At 36.8% G+C, this 20,963-nt stretch overlaps 1 protein-coding gene across 23 annotated transcripts in view; it reads right to left on the bottom strand.

Moving 5' to 3' along the window:
* LOC134540897 (calcitonin gene-related peptide type 1 receptor-like) overlaps nt 1-20,963 on the bottom strand; it is a 391,875-nt gene that overhangs the window by 275,530 nt on the left and 95,382 nt on the right. The gene's annotated exons all lie outside the window — the stretch shown is intronic.

Genomic DNA, 20,963 nt, shown 5'->3' on the forward strand with positions numbered 1-20,963 from the left:
CAATAATAACAACTAAAGCAATAGGACATCAATGATACTGAACTTATGAATGTATGTATATATATATATATATATGTATATATATATATATATATATACATACACACACTAGATAATGCCCGGCATGCGTTGCAATGCCTCAATCAATTTTTTAATTTATTAATAATGTAATTTTTTTAAACGTATACTAAGCATCTCTCTTTATCTCTATAATTCTCTATACATCTCTCTATCTTTCTATTTATATCTCTATCTCTCTATATATCTTTCTAGCAGACCCGACAGACATTGTCCTGACCAAATGTACATATGGCGGTAAGTATTTCTACGCTGGACATTTTGTATCTTCTCATTATACATACCCCTCCTCTTGGGCACGCCACTGCCGTTACCAAAAACCTTTCCCATGTTTACGCAGAAGGCAACAACAATGCAAAAGCCCGTTGCCATGGAGGCTAATTATCAACAATGCTTAGTTTTTTTGCTTTTAAAGCGTGTTTTTTTAGTTTTTTCTTAACTCAGAATCGAGATAAAATATCCAATTGTGAATCTAAACCATCCTCGAATCCCCGTGAACTCACACACAAAATTTCATCAAAATCGTTACAGCCGTCTAGGAGGAGTTCAGTGACATACACACGCACACAAGAAATATATATATAAATATATATATATATATTAAAGATAGAGACCGGAAAAATCCGCAGGTTCATTCGGCGATAGGCTAGAATTCAAACACATATACCCTTTAGATGATTTTTGCTATTGGCTTACTGTTCATCTGGACGAATCTCAACCAGTTATAAACCTTCAATCAAAGAATGATCTAATCACGGACAAACCAGCTGAGACGACTTACAAGTCGGCAGCCAATGATGAACTTGCGTTATTTGCCCGAGTGTACAGGAGAATGTGCAGTCTATCCTGAAGGCCATTGAAACCGCGAATTTTTCCGGTCCCTATAGATAGAGACCCGGAAAAATTCGCGGGTTCAATGACCTCCAAGGATAGACTCCAACATCCTCTACGCACCCGGGCAAATACCAACTGTTCATTGGCTGCTGACTTGTGAGTCGTCTCGACTGGGTGGCCTGTGATTCGACACTTCTATGAGTGAGGGTCTCTAATTGGCCCTCAGTCCTCCAGATTAACAGTGAAACCAATGACAGAAGCAGCACTAAGGTTATAATTATTTGAAGTTTGGCATAACACGAAATGAACCCGCGAATTTTTCAGGTCTCTAGTTATAGAATATGTACGACTTGTCAGAAATTTTCTGGGGTTTGTTTTCTCGGCTAGATATGTTCATCTTGGAGACCTGCATGTACACAAAGAGTCGAATACAGTACAAAGTTTTAAAAATGGTTTTCCATAAAATAAGAGCTGAAACCAAAAAAAAAAAAATAAACATACATGTAAATATTTGGCTGTAATATTATTAAAATAACGTAAGAGAATCTCTATGTAACCATATCTTAAAAATAACTCTATTTCAATGTTTTTTTACAATTGTTTTTTAAATTGAATAATATGATTTTTAAATTATTTTTATAGGGCTAAAAATTTTAAATATTTTTTTTTTGTTTTAAGAACTGTTTATAATAGAGGTTTTTCTCATGTGATTTTAATACACGAACATTTCTGTTTCATTCACACAAGGAAAAAAAAAAACTGCAGTGTAGTGACCTCGTGTAAGCGTGGCTTTAGCTACATCGTTTGTTCCAGGGGCTTCAAAGCGCGACCAGAGCCTCTCCTCCCCCCACTACCCCCTCCTCGAAGTACAAGCTCGTGACGCGGGATGGAAAGAGCGCTCGTACGTAAACAAGCAGCTAATTAGCGAAAACACTCCCCCGGGAAGGGAACAAGACAGTCTATTAGGCGGGCAAACATCAGCGTCGCCCCGACTACAGGCGCGGCCGCCTGAAACGGCCACCTGAAACGGCCACCTGAAACGGCCACCTGAAACGGCCACCTGAAACGGCCACCTGAAATCGGTGAGTCTCACGGGCGGAGGGAGGACATTTTTTTTAAGGCGGGGGGGGGGGGGGGGGGGGCCCCCTTCCCCAAAAATTTTTTGCTTTATAAGTAGAAACCTGAAAAATTCGCGGGTTCATTTCGTGTTATGCTAAAATTCAAATAATTATAACCTTAGTTCTGCTTCTGTCATTGGTTCACTGTTAATCTGGAGGACTGAGGGCCAATCAGAGACCCCTCACTCGTAGAAGTGTCGAATCACACAGGCCACCCAGTCGAGTCGACTCACAAGTCAGCAGCCAATGAACAGTTGGCATTTGCCCGAGTGTGCAGAGGATATTGGAGTCTATCCTGGAGGTCATTGAACCCGCGAATTTTTCCGGTCTCTGTCTATAAGACTGCGGTTTTCTATAGGAGACTGGACCTGTATAGTTCCCCCAACAAATATTTCAAGGATGTCTGACTATAACAAACACCAAAAAAACAAACCTTTTAAAATTTGTTTTTAACAATTTTTGCAGGGTTTTGTATTAATGTGATCTCATACCAAAACAATTGTAAAATTTTGGGGCGAAAGGCCCAAATTCGGCCATTTTTCTTAGTTATGATTTTAATAAAATCCATTATATTACTGTGAGCGATTGTTTATAAATATAATTTAAAAAATTTAATTAATCATTGTTTGTTGATTATTAAAAATTAAAACACCAAAATATAATATTTCAACTCTAGAATGAACTTGGAGCATGGAGTTTCCATGTGGTAAAGTTCCCACTTTTCGTTGTTTTTTTTTTTTTTGGCGGGTGGGGGGAGGGGAAAGGGGAATATTTATAAACACATGTATTAAATCATATAACTTAAAGGTCTAAACAAAGGCTTTACAAAAAAAAATAATCTGTTAATTCAACACTGTAGGCTACACCACAATTAATAAAAATGTTATTATTTTAATTGAATCGTGTTAAAATTGAACCGCATTTATGTCGTGAATATAATTTAGATTACGAAAAAGGGAGGGGGGTGGGGGGGTTGATTTTTAGAAGCAAAATTAAATGAGAAAAGAATCTCGGCATGTAGTTTTCCCGCCTGAGGCAGGGTCGGCATGGATGGAGCGTGGCTGTCACACACAGGAGCCGGCTGTTCCACCCGAGGGACAGGCCTATCGTTCAGGCCAGCCTGGAGGATACACGAGGTGAGATGAGATGAGGTGTAGAAGCAGCGACACAATGAAATGATGATGGGGGAAACGGGAGAACCCTGAGACAACCCACAGGCCAAGGCAACGTCCGCCACATTTCCAACTTGCGAAAATCCGGGGTTGTACCCCACCGGAAATGGAACCCCGGTCGCCTTGGTGGAACCACTTTTTTTTTAAATTCCACTTGTTAACACGCTGATGTTAGCTTCACTTGTTAGCTTCACTTCTAACTAACGAACAATGTAAACAAATCTGGGAAGTCGATTTTAACCTACTTATAACCGTCGTATCGATTGAAAACTTTGCAAGAATATGTAATCTGGATGAAAATACAAAAATTTGGTACCATCGAACTCACAATGATTGATCCTAGATGGTGGGTAATGGAACTCTTTAACTTTTTTAATTTGTAATTGATAAAAGTGTTATTTTTTTTTAGTCTTTCAATAACATTTTTTAGTGACAAGTAGTTTAAGACATCTTCTGAATAGTACCTACATATACATTTGAACATTTGTGGGCAGAGTCTTACGTAAGCATTCCCTAAATTTTCAAAATTTTCCATTCACAAGGGCATTAGAGTTACATGGTTGTATTTAAGGATCAAAAGAAAAAGAGGTTAAGGGCCAAACTTAAGAGTTTTGGTTTCGATCATCGTCCATCGGGCATTACGAAGTTATTTCCACGAATTAATTTACCAAATAAGGTTTTTGGGCGTGTAAGGTAAAGTCAGTCAAGTTCATTATATGCCAGATTATAGCTCTCCGTTTTAAGGGTGGGAAAAAAAACGAAAAATCAAGAAAGCATGGGCCCTTAGACCACCGCGCCTTTCAGAAGTAGAATAATTTACGAAAATAATCCCTTTAAAACTTCGCTCCAGATATTAAGGACCCCGTAAACCCGGGCACACACACGGTGCGCAGAACTTAAGGAAAAACAACGAGATTTTAAAACTACTCAAGATATCCGAGTGGGGTCCGCTTACGAAAAGCATTTAAGAGTTCGCTGAGGGTCGAAAAGTACTTTTGATCTCGGATTAAGTTTTTAAACTGTATTTTTAGAATAGTAAAAATGGCTAAAATGAGTGTTTTCAGAGTAATTTTTAGGCATAAAACAACCGGTAGAGATTTTTGCAAGCACTTAAGAGACTTGCATTACGCCTTTATCTTCATTTCTCCGCCGTGTGATGTCACGGTCGCCGCTCGATGCACGACGAGAAGACTGCGCGCCAGTCCAGAGGAGACACCGCGCTAGAAGCACCAGCGAGCGTCGCGCTTATCATCCCGCCTCGCCGACACATACACGCCTCTGACTTTAGAGGGGTTACTTAATGGCCCGGAAAATAATCGGGTAATTACGCGGGAAGGACGCGCGCTCGTGCAATTTTCCCTTTGCGATGTTTGCCGCGTCGGCGGTTCAAATCAGGGTTCCTCCTCCAACAGGGCTCCAGCCGCTTCGACGAGTTCTCGCAAAAGAACTTGGCAGATCATTAAGGCCCTTATTCGTTTGCCTTGCCGTCGCGAACACACGAACCTGCCCACGCGAAAGGCACGGTAACATCGTCGCCCCAAGAGGAAGCAGCGGCGCGAAATGCAGTCTTCTCGCCTCCTCGTGTTCAAACAAAAGGTCTAGAACGTTCGCGTTAGTTTTGAAAACCTCGTTAACGGGGGCCTCCCCTGCAGGTGAGGGAAACTTTGCGGTGCAATTACGCTAGTAAGGTCTGAAGATCGCAACGAGTATTTTGAGCAACTTCAGTTTCTCGTTCGCAAAAAAATAAAAAACAAAGAGGGAAGTTTAAAATAAATTCTCAGATCTAACGGGGTTTGCGACAGGAGACAGAAAAAACAATCAGCTTGTATCGACAGGCACTACTAAGACAGTCATACTGACAACAGTCAATTTACCCGAAAAGTTTTTTGACCAACAACCCGAAAACTGATTTCTTTTTTTCTGTAATTAAAGTGTCTTAACTCTGGCGACAGGCTATATAGAACGACAGACACGTCGTTGAATTTCAGTCATATAACTATTTCAGTCTATTCGTCAACTGGAGTGGACAATTTATATCTCAATAATGGAGTTTTATCAAACCTTGAATATGTGGAATATGTAGTACATTATGAAGGACAATATACATTATGGCTATGAAATATATAAATTTCATTTTACTTTAGTTAATTGCGACAAAATAACTATATATTAATGTTATAATTATAGCGTAAGATGATTACTACACGTAACATCCAAAAACATAGTTTAATTACAATAATTTTTTTTAATATATCTTGGGAATGATCAAAGTTTGACTAGAAGGGTTAACTAAAAAGTATTTTTCCACAAAATCATTTAGCAGTCATATCGCAGTCATTTAACCGAAAAAAGTCATTTGACCGAAAGTAATTTGACTGGCAGTCGTTTAACCTGCAAAAAATCTTCAGATTCCAAGAAACACTACCCCGTGAGAAAACTTCAGTGAAGATATATATAGTTACAACAAATACCTCTAATGTTAAAAAAAAAGTGCGAAAATAGTAATTACTAAATGATACAGATTGGTTAATTCGCTGTTTCAATGACCTCCAGGATAGACTCCAATATCCTCCACAAACTCGGGCAAATGCCAACTGTTCATTGGCTGCTGACTTGTGAGTCGTCTCGACTGGGCGACTCGTGATTCAACAACCCTTTGATTGAGCGTCTCTAAGTTATCCAGTTTGACAAAGAATCGATAGGAGAAACAACACAAAAGATTATTATTTGGATTTTAGCATATCGCGAAATAAATCCACGATTTATCTCTACTGAAAGTCAATAATTTAGTAACAGATATTTAGTAATGCATTACTTTTTAGTTAATTTTTGGATATCGGTAGTTGTATAACACGCTAGCTTTAAGGTGGCAGACCTCTTAGACACAGTTGGACGTACGCCCTGCTCTTGGAACGAGAAGTTCTGGTTTTGAGTTCTTCGGGTTAAAGGCATAAATGGTGTGGTAGATTTGTTTCATCAACAAATAAAAGTTGTTTACTTGTGTGTTTTGTAATATTTTTGACGTGATAACGTCTTATAAATCGATGAACGCCGGCTGCACGCACGAAAGAGCATGACTCATTGTCACGTTCCGCCTGAGCCGAGCGTGCCAGAACCGGCCAACCACCGTGCGATAAAATCTTCTATAATATCAAACCGGTTAAGACTGGCTTTTTAACTAGTTGTGCGTGATTAAAACAAATTTTTAAATTGAAATATGCAAAAACTGTAAATAATATTTGAAACTTAAAAAGTATGCAATTTTTCATCAATGTTTTCTTATGACGTTATCACGTAAAATTATCGTCCATAAACCGACTTTACAGACCACCCTTTTTTTTTTGTAAATAGAACGTAAATATTCATGTAAAATTACATATAATTGTAAATTTGTACATTTACTTGAAAACAACTGTATCACAACCAAAAAGTGGTCCCAATAATACTGGGACGGGTTCTGGCCCGGGCATTTATGCTTTGTTTTGTGCCAGTACCTCCAATTGTTATAGTTCTTTGAATAGCTTTCCAATATTAAATGCGCCTATAATAATCACGATACAACAAAATGAAATCAATTTGTCGAATATTCAGTTATCTTTTCCATGGTTTAAAAAATTATGCTTGAATGAAACATCGATTAAAATATAAATTTGTGAGCTGATATTCGTAAAATATTCTTAGTTTTATTTAAAAAGAAACGTATTTAATATATGAAAAAATTAACCATAGCTAGAGACAAGCAAAATTCACGGTTTCGATGGCCTTCAGGATTGACTGCACATACCCCTGTACACTCGGGCAAATAACGCAAGTTCATTGGCTGCCGACTTGTAAGTCGTCTCAGCTGGTTTGTCTGTGATTCGATCCTTCTTTGGTTGAGGGTTTATAACTGGTTGAGATTCGTCCAGATGAACAGTAAGCCAATAGCAAAATCATCTGAGGTATATGTGTTTGAATTCTAGCCTATCACCGTATGAATCCGCGAATTTTGCAGGTCTCTAACCATAGCCAATGGTTGTATAAATTTACAATATTTTTATTTTATTATTACCAGATTATTTCTTGACAACTGGTTTCCAAATTAATCTTTTCGTGAATGCACAGAAAATTGTGAAAGGTACGGTAAAATTAAAAATATTTTACCGAAAGAATTTAAAATCATATTTCATGAAGGTACATTGCCATTATAAACCTAAAGTATTCCAGTTATGAAATTCATTTGATTCTTCTCATTTATACTGCTGAAAAACATTACAAAATTTAACTTTGGCAAATAATTATGCAAGATGTAACTGTGAAAAAAAAACCTTTTTTTTTTCACTTGGTAAAATTTAAACATTTCAAAAAGTCTACATGTTCAGCGGGAATTAACGTAAATATTAATTATGATCAGAAAGAGGACACACGCCCTTAACAATTTTTAACAAAGAAAGCTGGAGTTTTATGTCTTCAAAAGGTTTGCTCCCACTGTTCCCACAAAAAAAAAGAGAACTTCATAAGCTGGTAGCAACAAAACTCTTGAAGGTAAGAAAAAAATAAAGATAAACATCGCGAAAGCAAGTTTAAATGAGAGAGCGAAAACAACAAGGGAAGATGATAACGGAAAAAACGGAGAGGTATTTTTTGAAAATAAATGCTAACAGATTAAGTCAGAGAAACGCATTATTATCTTCCAGTGAAAGAAACTTGAAAGGAAAGAGCAAGTAAATTTTTTTTTCCATCCTTGGGAACTGATGGCGGAGCCACTAGCAAATCAAATTTTTTAATATATTTTTTAAGGTGACTATAAATATAACCAATGTTAACAGCGTGCTGCATCTATAAATTAATAATTTAGTATTTAAGTCAAACCCTATTTGGCTTGTAGCTAGATCAACACTGCCGACTCAAAGGCAATCCCATCAGTATTAACATGTATGCATACAAAAAAAATCAAATTGAAAACAGACGTGACAAAGCTTACACCAAATACTAGACACTGAAAAAAAATAATTAACACTCACTGCTAAACGGAAAAGAAACGTTTTAAAAAAAATTACACAAGTTTTTAACTTAATGCTTAAAAAGTTGTTTTATAATTTTTAGGATTTATAATCTTTTGAGGCAGTTAACGACAGGTTTAACTTCTTATTACATGAGCTACATGAGCTAACGAAATTTATCGTACGATAATTTAGAACTTGTTTTTTTTTATGTTTCTGTTTCCATAATAAATAAACATCACGCCGTTGTTCCGGAGAAATTAACTGTTCTACTAAATGGCTTTCAAATGATTACTTCTATTGTTTTTTTTTTAATCCTTGGGAAAACGGTTGATTATCACGAACAACGTACGGCTGTGAAGTTACCGCTACGTTCTTGACGGGTAAATAAAAAGGTGAGAATCGGCATTTTTTTTTCTGTATCACGAGTTCACTAAAGAAAGAGAAGCCTAAGATGTCCATCAAGTTCTGTCCCTGCCCAAACACGTCCGAATATTCACCTTCGGCAAACCTCGGGATTTGTTTTATTTTTGCGCAGGAAAAATGAATTCAAATATTAAAATTGGTCGGTTAGGTTAGCTACATTAAAACACTTTAAAACACTATAAACGGTTAGTTAGGTTAGTATAGCTACATTAAAATAAACAGATAAATATAAATATATATATATATAAATGAACCCGAGGTTGGCCGAAGGTGAATATTCGGGCGTGTTCGGGCAGGGACAGAACTGCAGGAAAAATCACAGTCCTTGTTCTCGGGTGACGCCACTTGGCAGACCGACTCGGGAGAGATACTACAACTGCTCCCTAGCGGCGAATACTGCTGTTACAAGTACATGATGCCCAACATTATGATTACGGTAGAGACCCGAAAAATTCGCGGGTTCATTTCGTGTTATGCTAAAATTAAAATAATTACATACCTTAGTGCTGCTTCTGTCATTGGTTTCACTGTTAATCTGGAGGACTGAGTGCCAATTATAGACCCTCACTCATAGAAGTGTCGACTCACAGTCCACCCAGTCGAGACGACTCACAAGTCAGCAGCTAATGAACAGTTGGCATTTGCCCGAGTGTGTAGAGGATATTGGAGTCTATCCTGGAGGTCATTGAACCCGCGAATTTTTCCGGTCTCTAGATTACGGTTATTTTTGGGTCCCCCCTTCGTATTTTTTTAGTATGCTTTTTAATGTACGCAGTTATAACTTTAAGCTATTCAGGGAACTTTTACTATTGAGTTACTGGAACAACACAAAGCATAAATGCGCGAGTAAGAATCCGAACCTAATATTACTGCTAACACTATGTTGTAGTGATACAGTTGTTTTGTTGTAAATGTAAAAATTTACAAATATCTGTAAGTTAACATGAATATATGTTCCATTTACAAAAAAAAAGTTGGGTGCAGAAGTTATACTTACTTGGCTTAATAAATACTAACTTTAATTTTTCATGCAAATAATTAATAGAAAATGGAGTTGTATTATAAATACGGTTGGTAAATAATAAAATCAATCAAATTTTAAAAAAAATCAGGAGTCAATATTTAAAAATATACGCGGGGGAGGTTTAAAAAAAATTTAAATTTTAACTCTTTTATTAGAAAATCTTAAATTACTATTGTCACTAACTCGCTGACACATGGACCTTCAGTAGTCGCTGTTAGCGACGCGGAATCTCACACAGTTGAAATTGAAGGGGTTGTAAGGTTTGTAACAGATCACTTTGCATCCCCGGAAATAAAATATTATTTTAAAAGTAACATCAGTACTTAAAATTTTTTACGTATATGTCACCAATTTTCCGAATATTTCTGGATAACTTGTAACAAGCAGTGTTTTTCGTAAATTTAAGGTGGAGTTTTTGAACAGTGTATAGAATGTTATATTTTATTTCTTCTTTTCAAATTCAAGTGCGATTTGTCATTTCATATGATCATAGAATTACGTGTCATAGTCCGAACTCATCAAATATCTACTCATTATATAATATTAAAACCATGACAAAATTATGGGTTTCACATAACCTGTAATTTTTTAATACAGAATTAATCTTAATTAATGTCGGGAATGGTTTTGCAATCTCCAACCGCTGACATATTATTACAACCACATACATTTACGTCAAGTAATGAAACATCCTTGCCTCCTGGCAACCTCTCTAACTTTAAGATAAAAAAAAAAACAGATGAGATCGAAAAAAATTCTTGCGTTATCTCTCCTTGCTGTTGTACGCGACGCTTAATCAAGCCGTGCGCGTTTCACTTCAGGCAAAAAAAAAAGAAGTAAAACACAGGTAATAAACTTGCCGGAAGATACGTCGTGTGAACAAGAAAAAACCATAATTTTTTTTTGTTTCCTTTGGAAATTTGATATAAACTATTCCATTTGGTTTCGGAATACATTAATCAGGTTTTGTGGTTTCCTTCCCCCCCCCCCCCCCCATTTTCTCTCTCTCTCTCTTTACATATACAAATATCTATCTAGATATCTGTGCACGCAGAATAAATTTAATTAAAACTACCCTATAGGCTCCTTTAACAATGTAGATAAGGTCTGTTTGTTCACGATACGATTGCGGACTGCGGAACCTCTAGGAACAGTTGAGAATCTGTAATCCGGGAATTTTAGGATCACGGCAGTGCCGGACTAGAGATTTTACCGAATTGTCAAACTTAAATATGATTTTAACGCGAATCCAGAATAAAGCCTAATATACAATACAGTGGCATTTAAAATAAGTTGTAATAAGCAGAAAACAATATTCTGTACTTTGACAAAAAAAAGATCCTCTGGAAACCAGTTGCCAAGAACTAGTTTTTAATACTACGAAAATTGACGCATATTATGATTTTTTTATCAGTTACAAGTTACCAGTGCTCATTTGAAAAAAAAAATCTTTTTATAATATTTATTTAATTACATAAAAGCACGCACGAATACGAATGCAACATTGTATCAAAATTTCAAAGCAACCTGTGAAGAATTTTCAGAAATTAGTTATTTCGTAAAAAATATTTCATTCAAGCAATTTTTTTTTGCAATGGCAAAGATAACAGAAAAATATTAAATAATCAAAATTGTTTACGTACTTATAAATAAGCGTGGTTAATGCTGTAAAGCTATTCAGTGAACGTTTTACAAATAACTGTAACTATTGTAAGTATCTACTGAGACAACAAAAAACATAAATACCCGGGTAAGAATCCCAACTCAGTATTACTGCAGTGACAGTTGTTTTCATGTAAATTTACAACTGGACATGAATACATGAATATTTCTGTTCCATTAAGAAATTGAAATTTTGCACACTTGATCTCTGAAGCCGATGAAGGTCACTATCTATAAGAGATTTCGAAAAAAAAAAACTACATCATCTTCGTTGCCCACCCCTTGAAACAGAATTTTGGTATTTGAAGATCTTTTATACACATGAGATCAAAATAAAAGAAGAAGAAAATAATACTTCCATCTGATTTCGAAGAAAGAAACAACCCTTATGTCCGTAAATTAAAAAAAAAATCTTCCTTCTAATTTGAACCGGGGAAAAGCACGTTACTTGAGCCAGTTGTTAAAAAGTATACAGGTTTACGTAGAAGCTGGAAAAAATTCTGTATCTTCAGGATAGACTCCACCGCCCTCTGAAACCTACACTCGGGACAGTCAGGGTGTCCACAGTTAAGGTAAAAGCACCTATTATGAGACCTTTCCTAATATGAGACCCTACACTTTCTCAGCCGGGAGCTCCTGAACTCTAGCGGACAATACACTAACTCGGTGTAGGGAAAGTTTTCTTGCTGTGTATTGTTTTCATTAGGGAGCGAATGTGCAGACAAGCGTGGTTACCGATTTTGTGTTTTACGAGCTTACATATAAATCAAGGTAAGGTTACTTGTTATAACATTCATACATGCTGATTGCTATATAGATGAGTGGTTATGTGCATGCTAGTGAGATTGTGTTTCGTGCACTTTTTGTATCTGCAACACAATGACTTTTGTTGCGTATTGATGGCTCCTATTATGAGACCTACAGAGTACCCTTTTATGGGATACTATCTCATATTAGGAACCGGGTCTCATATTAAGAGCTTCCTGCTAAATAAAGTGTTATGCATTTAAACATGAGAGTATCATTTAACTATCGCCTTGTTACAACACAATGATGATTTATTATGTTATAATGTAATTAAATTGCTTCATATCTAATGTATAGCAATATAATTCTCGTTATTAACAAACTGTAATGACATATTTCATAAGTAATGCTGGACTTAGGATATTAATTCATAGGCATAGATTAACAGTTTTCTTTGCCTAAAATGACATTGATTTGAACTTTATTATTACCTTTCATATTAATGTTTTGCTTTTAGAGGGATCTTCGTGGAAGCAGCACTGAAGTGTTACGGGAGATCAATCCCCGTTCAAGTGCCATTGTAACGCGGGTCTAAAAAAAATAACTAGAGACCGGAAAAATTCGCGGTTTCATTTCGCGATGTGCTAGAATGCAAATGTGTTTAACCTTTTGTTGCTTCAGTGATTGGACCACAGGTTGTTTGAAGGAATCAGACCCAATGAATAATCCTCAACGAAATAAGTATCGAATCAAAAGCTTTTTAGTTAATAGTTGTCACGAGTCAGTAGCCAATGAGCAGATGTAATTTGTCCGAGTGCATAGAGGATCTTGGAGTCTATCCTGTAGGTCATTGAATTCGCGAATTTTTCCGGTCGCTAAAAATAATGCGCGCAGGCATATCTGCTACATTTTTTTTTTCCTGGGCCTCGTGGATAAAAATTTTTTTACCGGGAAGCCACGTTCAACCTGGCGCTCACACTAATGTTGTAACACCCGCGCAGTAGCTTGATGCCTGCGGTGTGTGGGCTGATGTTACCTGGTCTGTGTGAACGCGGGAGATGGAAAGAGGGTGGGACAAGCGGGATGGGTTTGCGGAATATAAAAAATATAAAAAATCAACGCGTAATAGCACCGTAATAAAAAAAATCCTGCGGTCGCAGCGACAATTTTAAAAACCGTGTAATTACCGCGGTTCGCTTGATAAAAAATTAACGAAATAATGCTGTGCACACCACCGTGTCGCCTGGTAACATACTGTAGGTTTGTACACACTCACCGAAAGCTCCACAGTTTCGAAGTGACAAAATCGGGTTTAAACTAAAAAAAAAAAAATCTGTAATTTTACAAATGATTCCTTTAGAACCAGTTTAAAAAAAAGTTTGTAATACTACATGAGAAATATTTTAAATTTGTACAACACATGAATATGATTATTTTTGAATAAATTAAGTATGGTTTTTGAGATAACACTTAAGTATTTCTTTAAAAATTCGTGCATACTTTTATATTATTAAGTACAGAGTTTTCATTCAAGCATTTTTTTTTAAATCATGGATAATATCATCTAATATATAGCTATTTGACTCTATTTTGTTTTATAATGGTTATTATGTGAAAATGTAATACTGGAATGCTGTTCAGGGAATGGTTTACAAATGACTTTAACTATTAGAGGTACTGGGACCATACAAAGCATAAATTCTCTAATATGAATCCGAACCCAGAGGTTCTATATATGTTTGCGAAATTTCAACACGTTTGGACATCGAAAAGTGGGTAGAAATTGGATGAAAATATTTTGTTGGATAGTCCATTCATACATACATACAGGTCAAGCTAATAAAAGCGTGGTATTTTTTAATTTTTAGTTCATTCAACGATAAAAGTTTAACGATGAAACTGTAAGTTTATTAAAGATTTGGGGGCATACAAATAAGGAAAGTTAAACGTAATTCATACTTGAAACTTATTTAGGGTTAAAATATCACTGGCTGAGTTGGAATTACGAACCACTCACCACACTGAAAAATGCTAAACGTTCAAGATAATTGTGTTAAGTTTCTGTTATTTCATCACCTGCCATCTTAATTACTGGCACAACAATTCAGGAAAACGAGAAAGCTGTAAATATTTTTTTTTTAAGAACACTAGGATGTTGCAATTGTGCATGTGAAATTGGTTTGGTGTGCCATATTTGTTGTTTTTTTCCCCTTGTGATGCGCTCTTATTTCCATTAACTAAATACATTCTGTTTTCCAGTGGCAGTAAAAAAACAACTTGCAGGCCACGCTCCGTGAATTGAAGAGGTCGGAGAAAATTACCAACAGGACTTTAATTTTCTAAATACCTGATGAACGAGGTCACGAGATAAATCGAGATATATCGTGGGCAGTTCCCTTTTAGAAGAATAGCATTATAGAGCATTGTAGAAGCCAATGAAATGTGTACTAAATTTATATATATATATTTTACAAATACATTCGTGTACACATGCAGTGTGATCCAGAACTCAACGGCAAGCTAAGTACAGTTTTACGCCAATTAACAACAGTTCTCAATAAAAAATAAATTAAACGTTTTAATTTTTAAGAAAAAGAAATGTTTCCAAAAAAAATTGAGATCCTCATAAGGCATCAATTTATTAGACACTGTGACGACAAATTATTAGATACTGTGACAACAAATTCCCTTGTTATACCGTCATTATATTTGCTATGCAATTGAGAATAACCATACAGTTGACCACAATTCAAAATAAAATAAAACTCGTTATACTTTTGGGTAAAATTTATAGGATACTTTTACTGTTTGTAATAATTTTTTTAAATGTTTTTAACTATATTTCTAGAACGCGAATCACGCGTAGTTACCGCACCCGCCGCTAGAATTCGCTGCCGGAGCAGCTTTGTCGACTATCGAATCATTAGTTTTGCAGAACGAAATTTTAAACTATATAATTAAATGACTCCGATAAAATCGAAAAAGACCTGGAAAAAAATATATACTAAACCCTGGCTTTGGACCTGCTTTTCGACAAGGAATTATATTTAAAAAATACTATCCATCTTGTTAAATTCATTAAACAGTTTAATACAATAAATTTTCCCTTTGGCTTTGTGAAATTTGGTTTGTGCCATCTGCCATAGATAGCAGCACTGTGGTTACACATTTCCGTTCCATTCACGAAAGCAGGCTACTCCTATCAAATGCCGTGCATCGGGAGCTAAGATGTTGCACATAAACTCGAATGACCTATTTTTAAATACAGACACGAGCCAAAAAAAAAAAAATGTTCCTGCTGAATTTAACACTGTAAGAAAAGTGCGCGTTAACTTTCTGAAAAGAAGCCGGTGTGTGGTTATTTTCCTGCTTTTTATTTTCTTTTCATTGTAACGTTAGCTTTTAAGAGGCGGCTGTATAGCAGGCGATGCTTTTATCTCGTAAAGAACTGCAGCGCCGTATTTCGGAAAATCAACAATTTCATGGCGCGTACGCATAACTGGAACATAATCTTGAAGTTAGAAAGGAAAGAAAACCACCGCGAAGTACGTTTAAATGGTAGCGTTATACAAAACGAGCTCCCGGAAAAAATAAATACAGATATAAACGTGAGTAGTATGTGTACAGTATATTACATAATTCGTCGGCAAGATAAGAACAGTTTATAAGCCAGTCAGTTACGAATCTCAATTTTTAAAAAAAAAAACAACATTGAAAAGGATCGTAGGTTTGAGTTCTCGGAGTTTTTTCAAAAGTTGTTGAATCCTCACCCTGCACCAATTTATTTTATAATGTGACTTAAAATGTTTGCCACGCAATAATAAAATAACTTACTATTGATAGCCTAACCATTCAAAATGAAATCTAGCATGTTATACGTTCAAGGAAAAATTATTTAGAAGACTTACGCTGCAAAATATTTTACTAGTCATAAAGTAAAAAAAAATTATTTGCTAACTTAGGTAGTAATTTGAAAAAAAGAAGATAGTTAAAGCAAATAAGTTTTTTTTAAGTTAGCAAAATATTAGTTTTACAGCAAAAATAGTCAAACTTGCCTGATTAATAATTGTTGTCGCGTAAGTAAATTATATCATTTTTTACTTTATTTTGAATTGTTATCAATAGCAGGGTTGATTATGATTGCGTAGCAAAACTGTTTAGCGCATTTTCTATAAATTTGGTCTAAAATAGGGATTAAAAACGTTTGCAAAAAAATCCTTTAACTTGGAAACTATGACAGGTTTTGTATTTTGGTTTTTTTTATTCAGGTTGGCAATTTACTGGCCTATCAACTGTTTTGGGCTTGACGTTCAGCTATGGGACACACTGTAAATTGGGGGGTTCCGCCATATTGTATTGAGACGTCACGGCCGCCATCTTGGAGTCTATAACATCCCATCGTCCAATATGGCGGAATCTTGGATGATAGGTTGTTCCAGAGTAGAAAATGGCGGAAATTTCTAGAATCCAAGATGGCGGCCCGGTTCAAGGTAGGGATGATCCAATATGGCGGACGTGACGTCACAATACAAGATGGCGGACGGCTCCTAGGCTGTTGACCTGGCGCAGAAACCCTCGACATATAAAATTACCGTGACCATGTCAGCATTGGATGATTTTTCATAGAGCGAGCTGCTACTTGACACATGGAGTAGACTGACGGTATTTTGTGACGTACCTTACCATCCCACGTGTCGAAACGCCCGAAACACACTGCAGGAAAGTTGCTTGACCACACCTCACGATTGTCAATAAGTAGAGACCGGAACAATTCTCGGATTCATTTCACAACAGCCTAAAATTCATATAGTTAAGCCTCAGCGCTGCATCTGCTATTGGCTCACAACTCACCCGGATACTCTGGGCCAGTGAGAATCACTCGACCGAATCACAGGCCGCTACATTGGGACACCTTCGCAAGACAGCAGCCAATGAGAGGGTGACATTTGACCGAGTGTGCTTAGAACTTTAAAGTTCATCCTAGAGGTCATTGAACCCGCGAATTTTTCCGGTCCCTATCAATAAGTAGAGACCTGAAAAATTCGCGGGTTCATTTCGCGATACGCTAGAATCCAAATACATTTGCATTTTATGCTGCTTCAGTGATTGGGACACAGTTCATCTGAAGGACTCTGGACCAATGAAAAACGTCCGACAAAAGAAGTATCGAATCACAAGCTTCCCAGTTAACACATGTCACGAGTCAGTAGCCAATCAGCAGGTATAATCTGCACAAGTACATAGAGGATCATGGAGTCTATCCTAGAGGTAATTGAAAACGCGAAATTTTCCGGTCCCTATCAATAAGAATTAATTATAATCCCTGCTGTTAAAAACGCAGTCACCTCCGTAAAACACAGTCATAACAGTCAAAATGCAAACACTGCACTTCACCCAGTGGAGGATACAGAAATGTATTCTTTTTTTCTCAAAGGGATTTTACAGCTAGTAAAAAACTAAACATATTTTTGTTATCCACACCAATGTGTTTTTTTTTTGCTTAAACGACAGAAACCAGTCTCTAAATACTTCTTATAAACAAACCTTAACCTTATTGAGTTGATTCAACATTAAAAATTCAACAGTAAAAATGTATCCACGAAATTATTCAACATATTGTCGAATATAAGTATCCAGGCTAAAAAGTTCTTATGTTTCTAGAGTTTGGCGAACGCTGCGCAATACACCTATACATTTCAGTGTTAACTAAGGATTGCCAAAATTGTTATGCGCATTTTTTAGTTGTCTTTATTAATTTTTGTGACTAGAAATTACTGCATAAATTATCAAAGGATAGTATTACTATTATAAAGATTAGTTTGGAACACCCCTAAGCTTAGTAAATCTCCGTTATTCACGAAAGTTAGTATGTACGAGTTTTCTGAGACTTCCGCAGGTAGCAGCTCAGTGTTCAGGTACACATTTCCGTTCCAATTGACTTCCGTTCCATTCATGAAATTACTCCTACGAAATTCTATATACGGAAAGATAAGATCTTTAAACATAAAAACAAATCTAGGCATACAAGCAAAACATTAAAAATATTTTAAGTATACAGTTTAAAAACCTTTCTTCCTTCTACGAATGTGTATACTTTGCTTAAATGGAACATGGAACCAAAAAATCAGAATCCTCCATGCGCAAGATATTGCAGTGTTTTAGTCCGGCTGCTTGTACCTATGAGACGCTAAAGGATTATCTTATTATTTTATCTATGGAAACTGCCAAACTTAGATTATTCCATAAGCCTGTGATGGTTTGGTTCGAGAGATAGGTTTCTTAGTTGGAAGATATTAGGCTGCGCTAGTGTGTAAAATTCTCATTTTGGCCTTTTTTTTTTGGAAAGGGTCAGAGCGAACGTTGGATGAACATGGATATATTGAAAGTGTGCGTATCACTTATCCGAAGACTTCTACGAATGAGAGATTTCTCGTCAGGTATGTAAACCCCTTACCTTTGAGGTTCCTCGGCTTGGCGGGTTCGCGTCAAAAGTGAAGTTTTAACCAACGTTTCTGTCAAAAATTACAGTCACCATCATCAGGGGAACATAGAGACTACCACACACTGAGGATAGTGATTGAAACGCACGCCAAAAAGCTGGCGAACTCGTCACTTTCGACGCAATACAAGAAACCTCGCACAACGGCAGTGAATACCTTTGTCTTCAAACTGATAAAATGTTTGGAGTTTATTTAACAGTTTTTTTTTTCAATCAATCATTTCTGCTATGCAGTTGTTCTTTAACAGACTCGTGTTTATTGTGTGATACACCACAGGTGGTTAGACCGATGCCATAGGTAGAAACCGGAAAAACTCGCGGGTTCAATGACCTGTAGGATGAACTCCATAGTTCTACGTACAGTCGGTCAAATGTCACCCACTAATTGGTTGCTATCTTGTGAGACGTCTCACCGTAGCAGCCTGTGATTCGATACAGCTTTGGTTGGGTGTTTCTCATTGGCCCAGAATCATCCAGGTGAGTTGTGAGCCAATAGCAGAGGCAGCACTGAGGTATAACTATTTGTATTTTAGCCTATCGCGAAATGAATTCGCGAATTTTTCCGGTCTCTAGCCATAGCGCTTAATCTACACCTCCCTACCTTTCCCCCCCCCCCCCCCCAAAAAAAAAAACACCCGCAGAATGGATGCAGGATCGATCCGTATCCGACACGCCAGCGAGATGCCACATCCATCAAAACCACCCGACACCATGAAAAAAATATGTGTCTGTACATCGCCAATATTTCTTTTAGCCCTTGGTTCGAAAAAAAATGCAGCACGGCGTATGATTCAGAAAAAACAACATTTTGCGATTAGAACACACACACATGCGCGCGCGCTAGGGAGTGGTTGTTCTGAAGTTGCAGTCAACTGTGGTTAGTAACTGGGAAAACAAAAGGTAGCTGTATAAAGGCTAATATGCTATAAGTTCGTTTATTGTCTTGAAAAGAACTTGCTAGGAATATGTAATATTAACGATGCCATCATGTAGAGAATATTGCTTTAAAAAAATCGCAATAACGACACATATGCAAGATAGTAGCGTTAAACTTCATTATAACCAAAAACAAAAAAGGTTTTGCTGTGCAAATAGGAAAGGGAGGTGGGTTGATGTTCTCATTTTGACTTCATACACACAAACACACATACACAAAATAGCACAAACTTTCATAAATCCATTTTAAAAATGTCTTTCCACACCTGTCCTCTTTGGGTACTCTAAAATGACAGTAATTTAAGCTTTGCAGAGAAAAAAATCTTTACCGCAATTGAACATTGGTAATACTCTCAAGATTTAGGTCAAAATTAAGTAGTGTAGCTGCTAAAAAAAATCAATTTTATCTGAAATCGTGTCGTGTCGTATCGACAACAACTTTTAATTAACCCTTAACGAATAGCACTGCTATTAGGCAAAATTTTACGTTTGTTATGTTTGGATGTCCAGAACCACCAAATGACTTTTTTCACCACGCTTTTACTAGCTTGACCTGCATGTATGAATGAATGGACTATGTATTAAAATCTTTCTATTCAATTATTACCCATACTTTTCGACGTCCGAATGTATTGAAATTTTGCATACATATAAACAACCCCTTAAAGTAGAATATTTTGATAACTTAAGGCCTTAGTGTTAAGGGGGAGTGGGAGTCAGAGGGTCAGAAAAAAAACTAATTTCGAGCTATGGGTAATAACCAAGCTTTTTTGTGTATCCACGAGGTCGGGGCGTGGTGAGAATTTACCCCGGGGTCGACTGTGTCCCTAGGGTTTTGAATTTATTTTCACCCATACGTCTGCACATGTGCATTTTTTCAAATTTACAACTCTTCTTCTGAGATACGACCGGAACAAGGTAGAACCTATGGGTAGGGACACCTGTATTTCGCGATTTCATTTCATGTCAAGGTATTTCACAAAACACTGTAGCTTTTTCTAAGAGTCATGGCAAATTGTGAGGGTGCAGCAGTACGGTGACCACATTCTCATTGGCCCCGTCAAGAGCGGGACGACACCTCTCACCGACCTCAGCCAATAACTACAGGAGAAGAGCTACAGTGTTTTGTGAAAGACCTTGACAGGAAATGAAATCGCGACATACAGGTGTCCCTACCTATGGGTAAACAAGGTTGTTGTGCTAATTTTCTAAATTTCTTTATTTTTTAAGTCGTGTTAATTTATTGAATTTCAAATGAGACTGGATAAAGAGAGTGTAAGTATCCGAGATTCTGATACCAATTGTAGAGGGTGCCGTATTGGGATCGGGAGGTTCTTACTCCTGACGTCTGACACCACCAGAGTTAGGGCGGGTCAGGGAAGGAGAGGGCTGTTTCGTAGTGGGCGGAGATCCCTGGACCTTCGCACCTTGTCGGTTAAAGGAGTTTGGAAAGTCGTGAGCATGGGCCCTCCAAATTCGATTACG

Source organism: Bacillus rossius, chromosome 17 (genome assembly GCF_032445375.1).
Source record: "Bacillus rossius redtenbacheri isolate Brsri chromosome 17, Brsri_v3, whole genome shotgun sequence".
In the NCBI taxonomy this organism is placed as follows: domain Eukaryota; kingdom Metazoa; phylum Arthropoda; class Insecta; order Phasmatodea; family Bacillidae; genus Bacillus; species Bacillus rossius.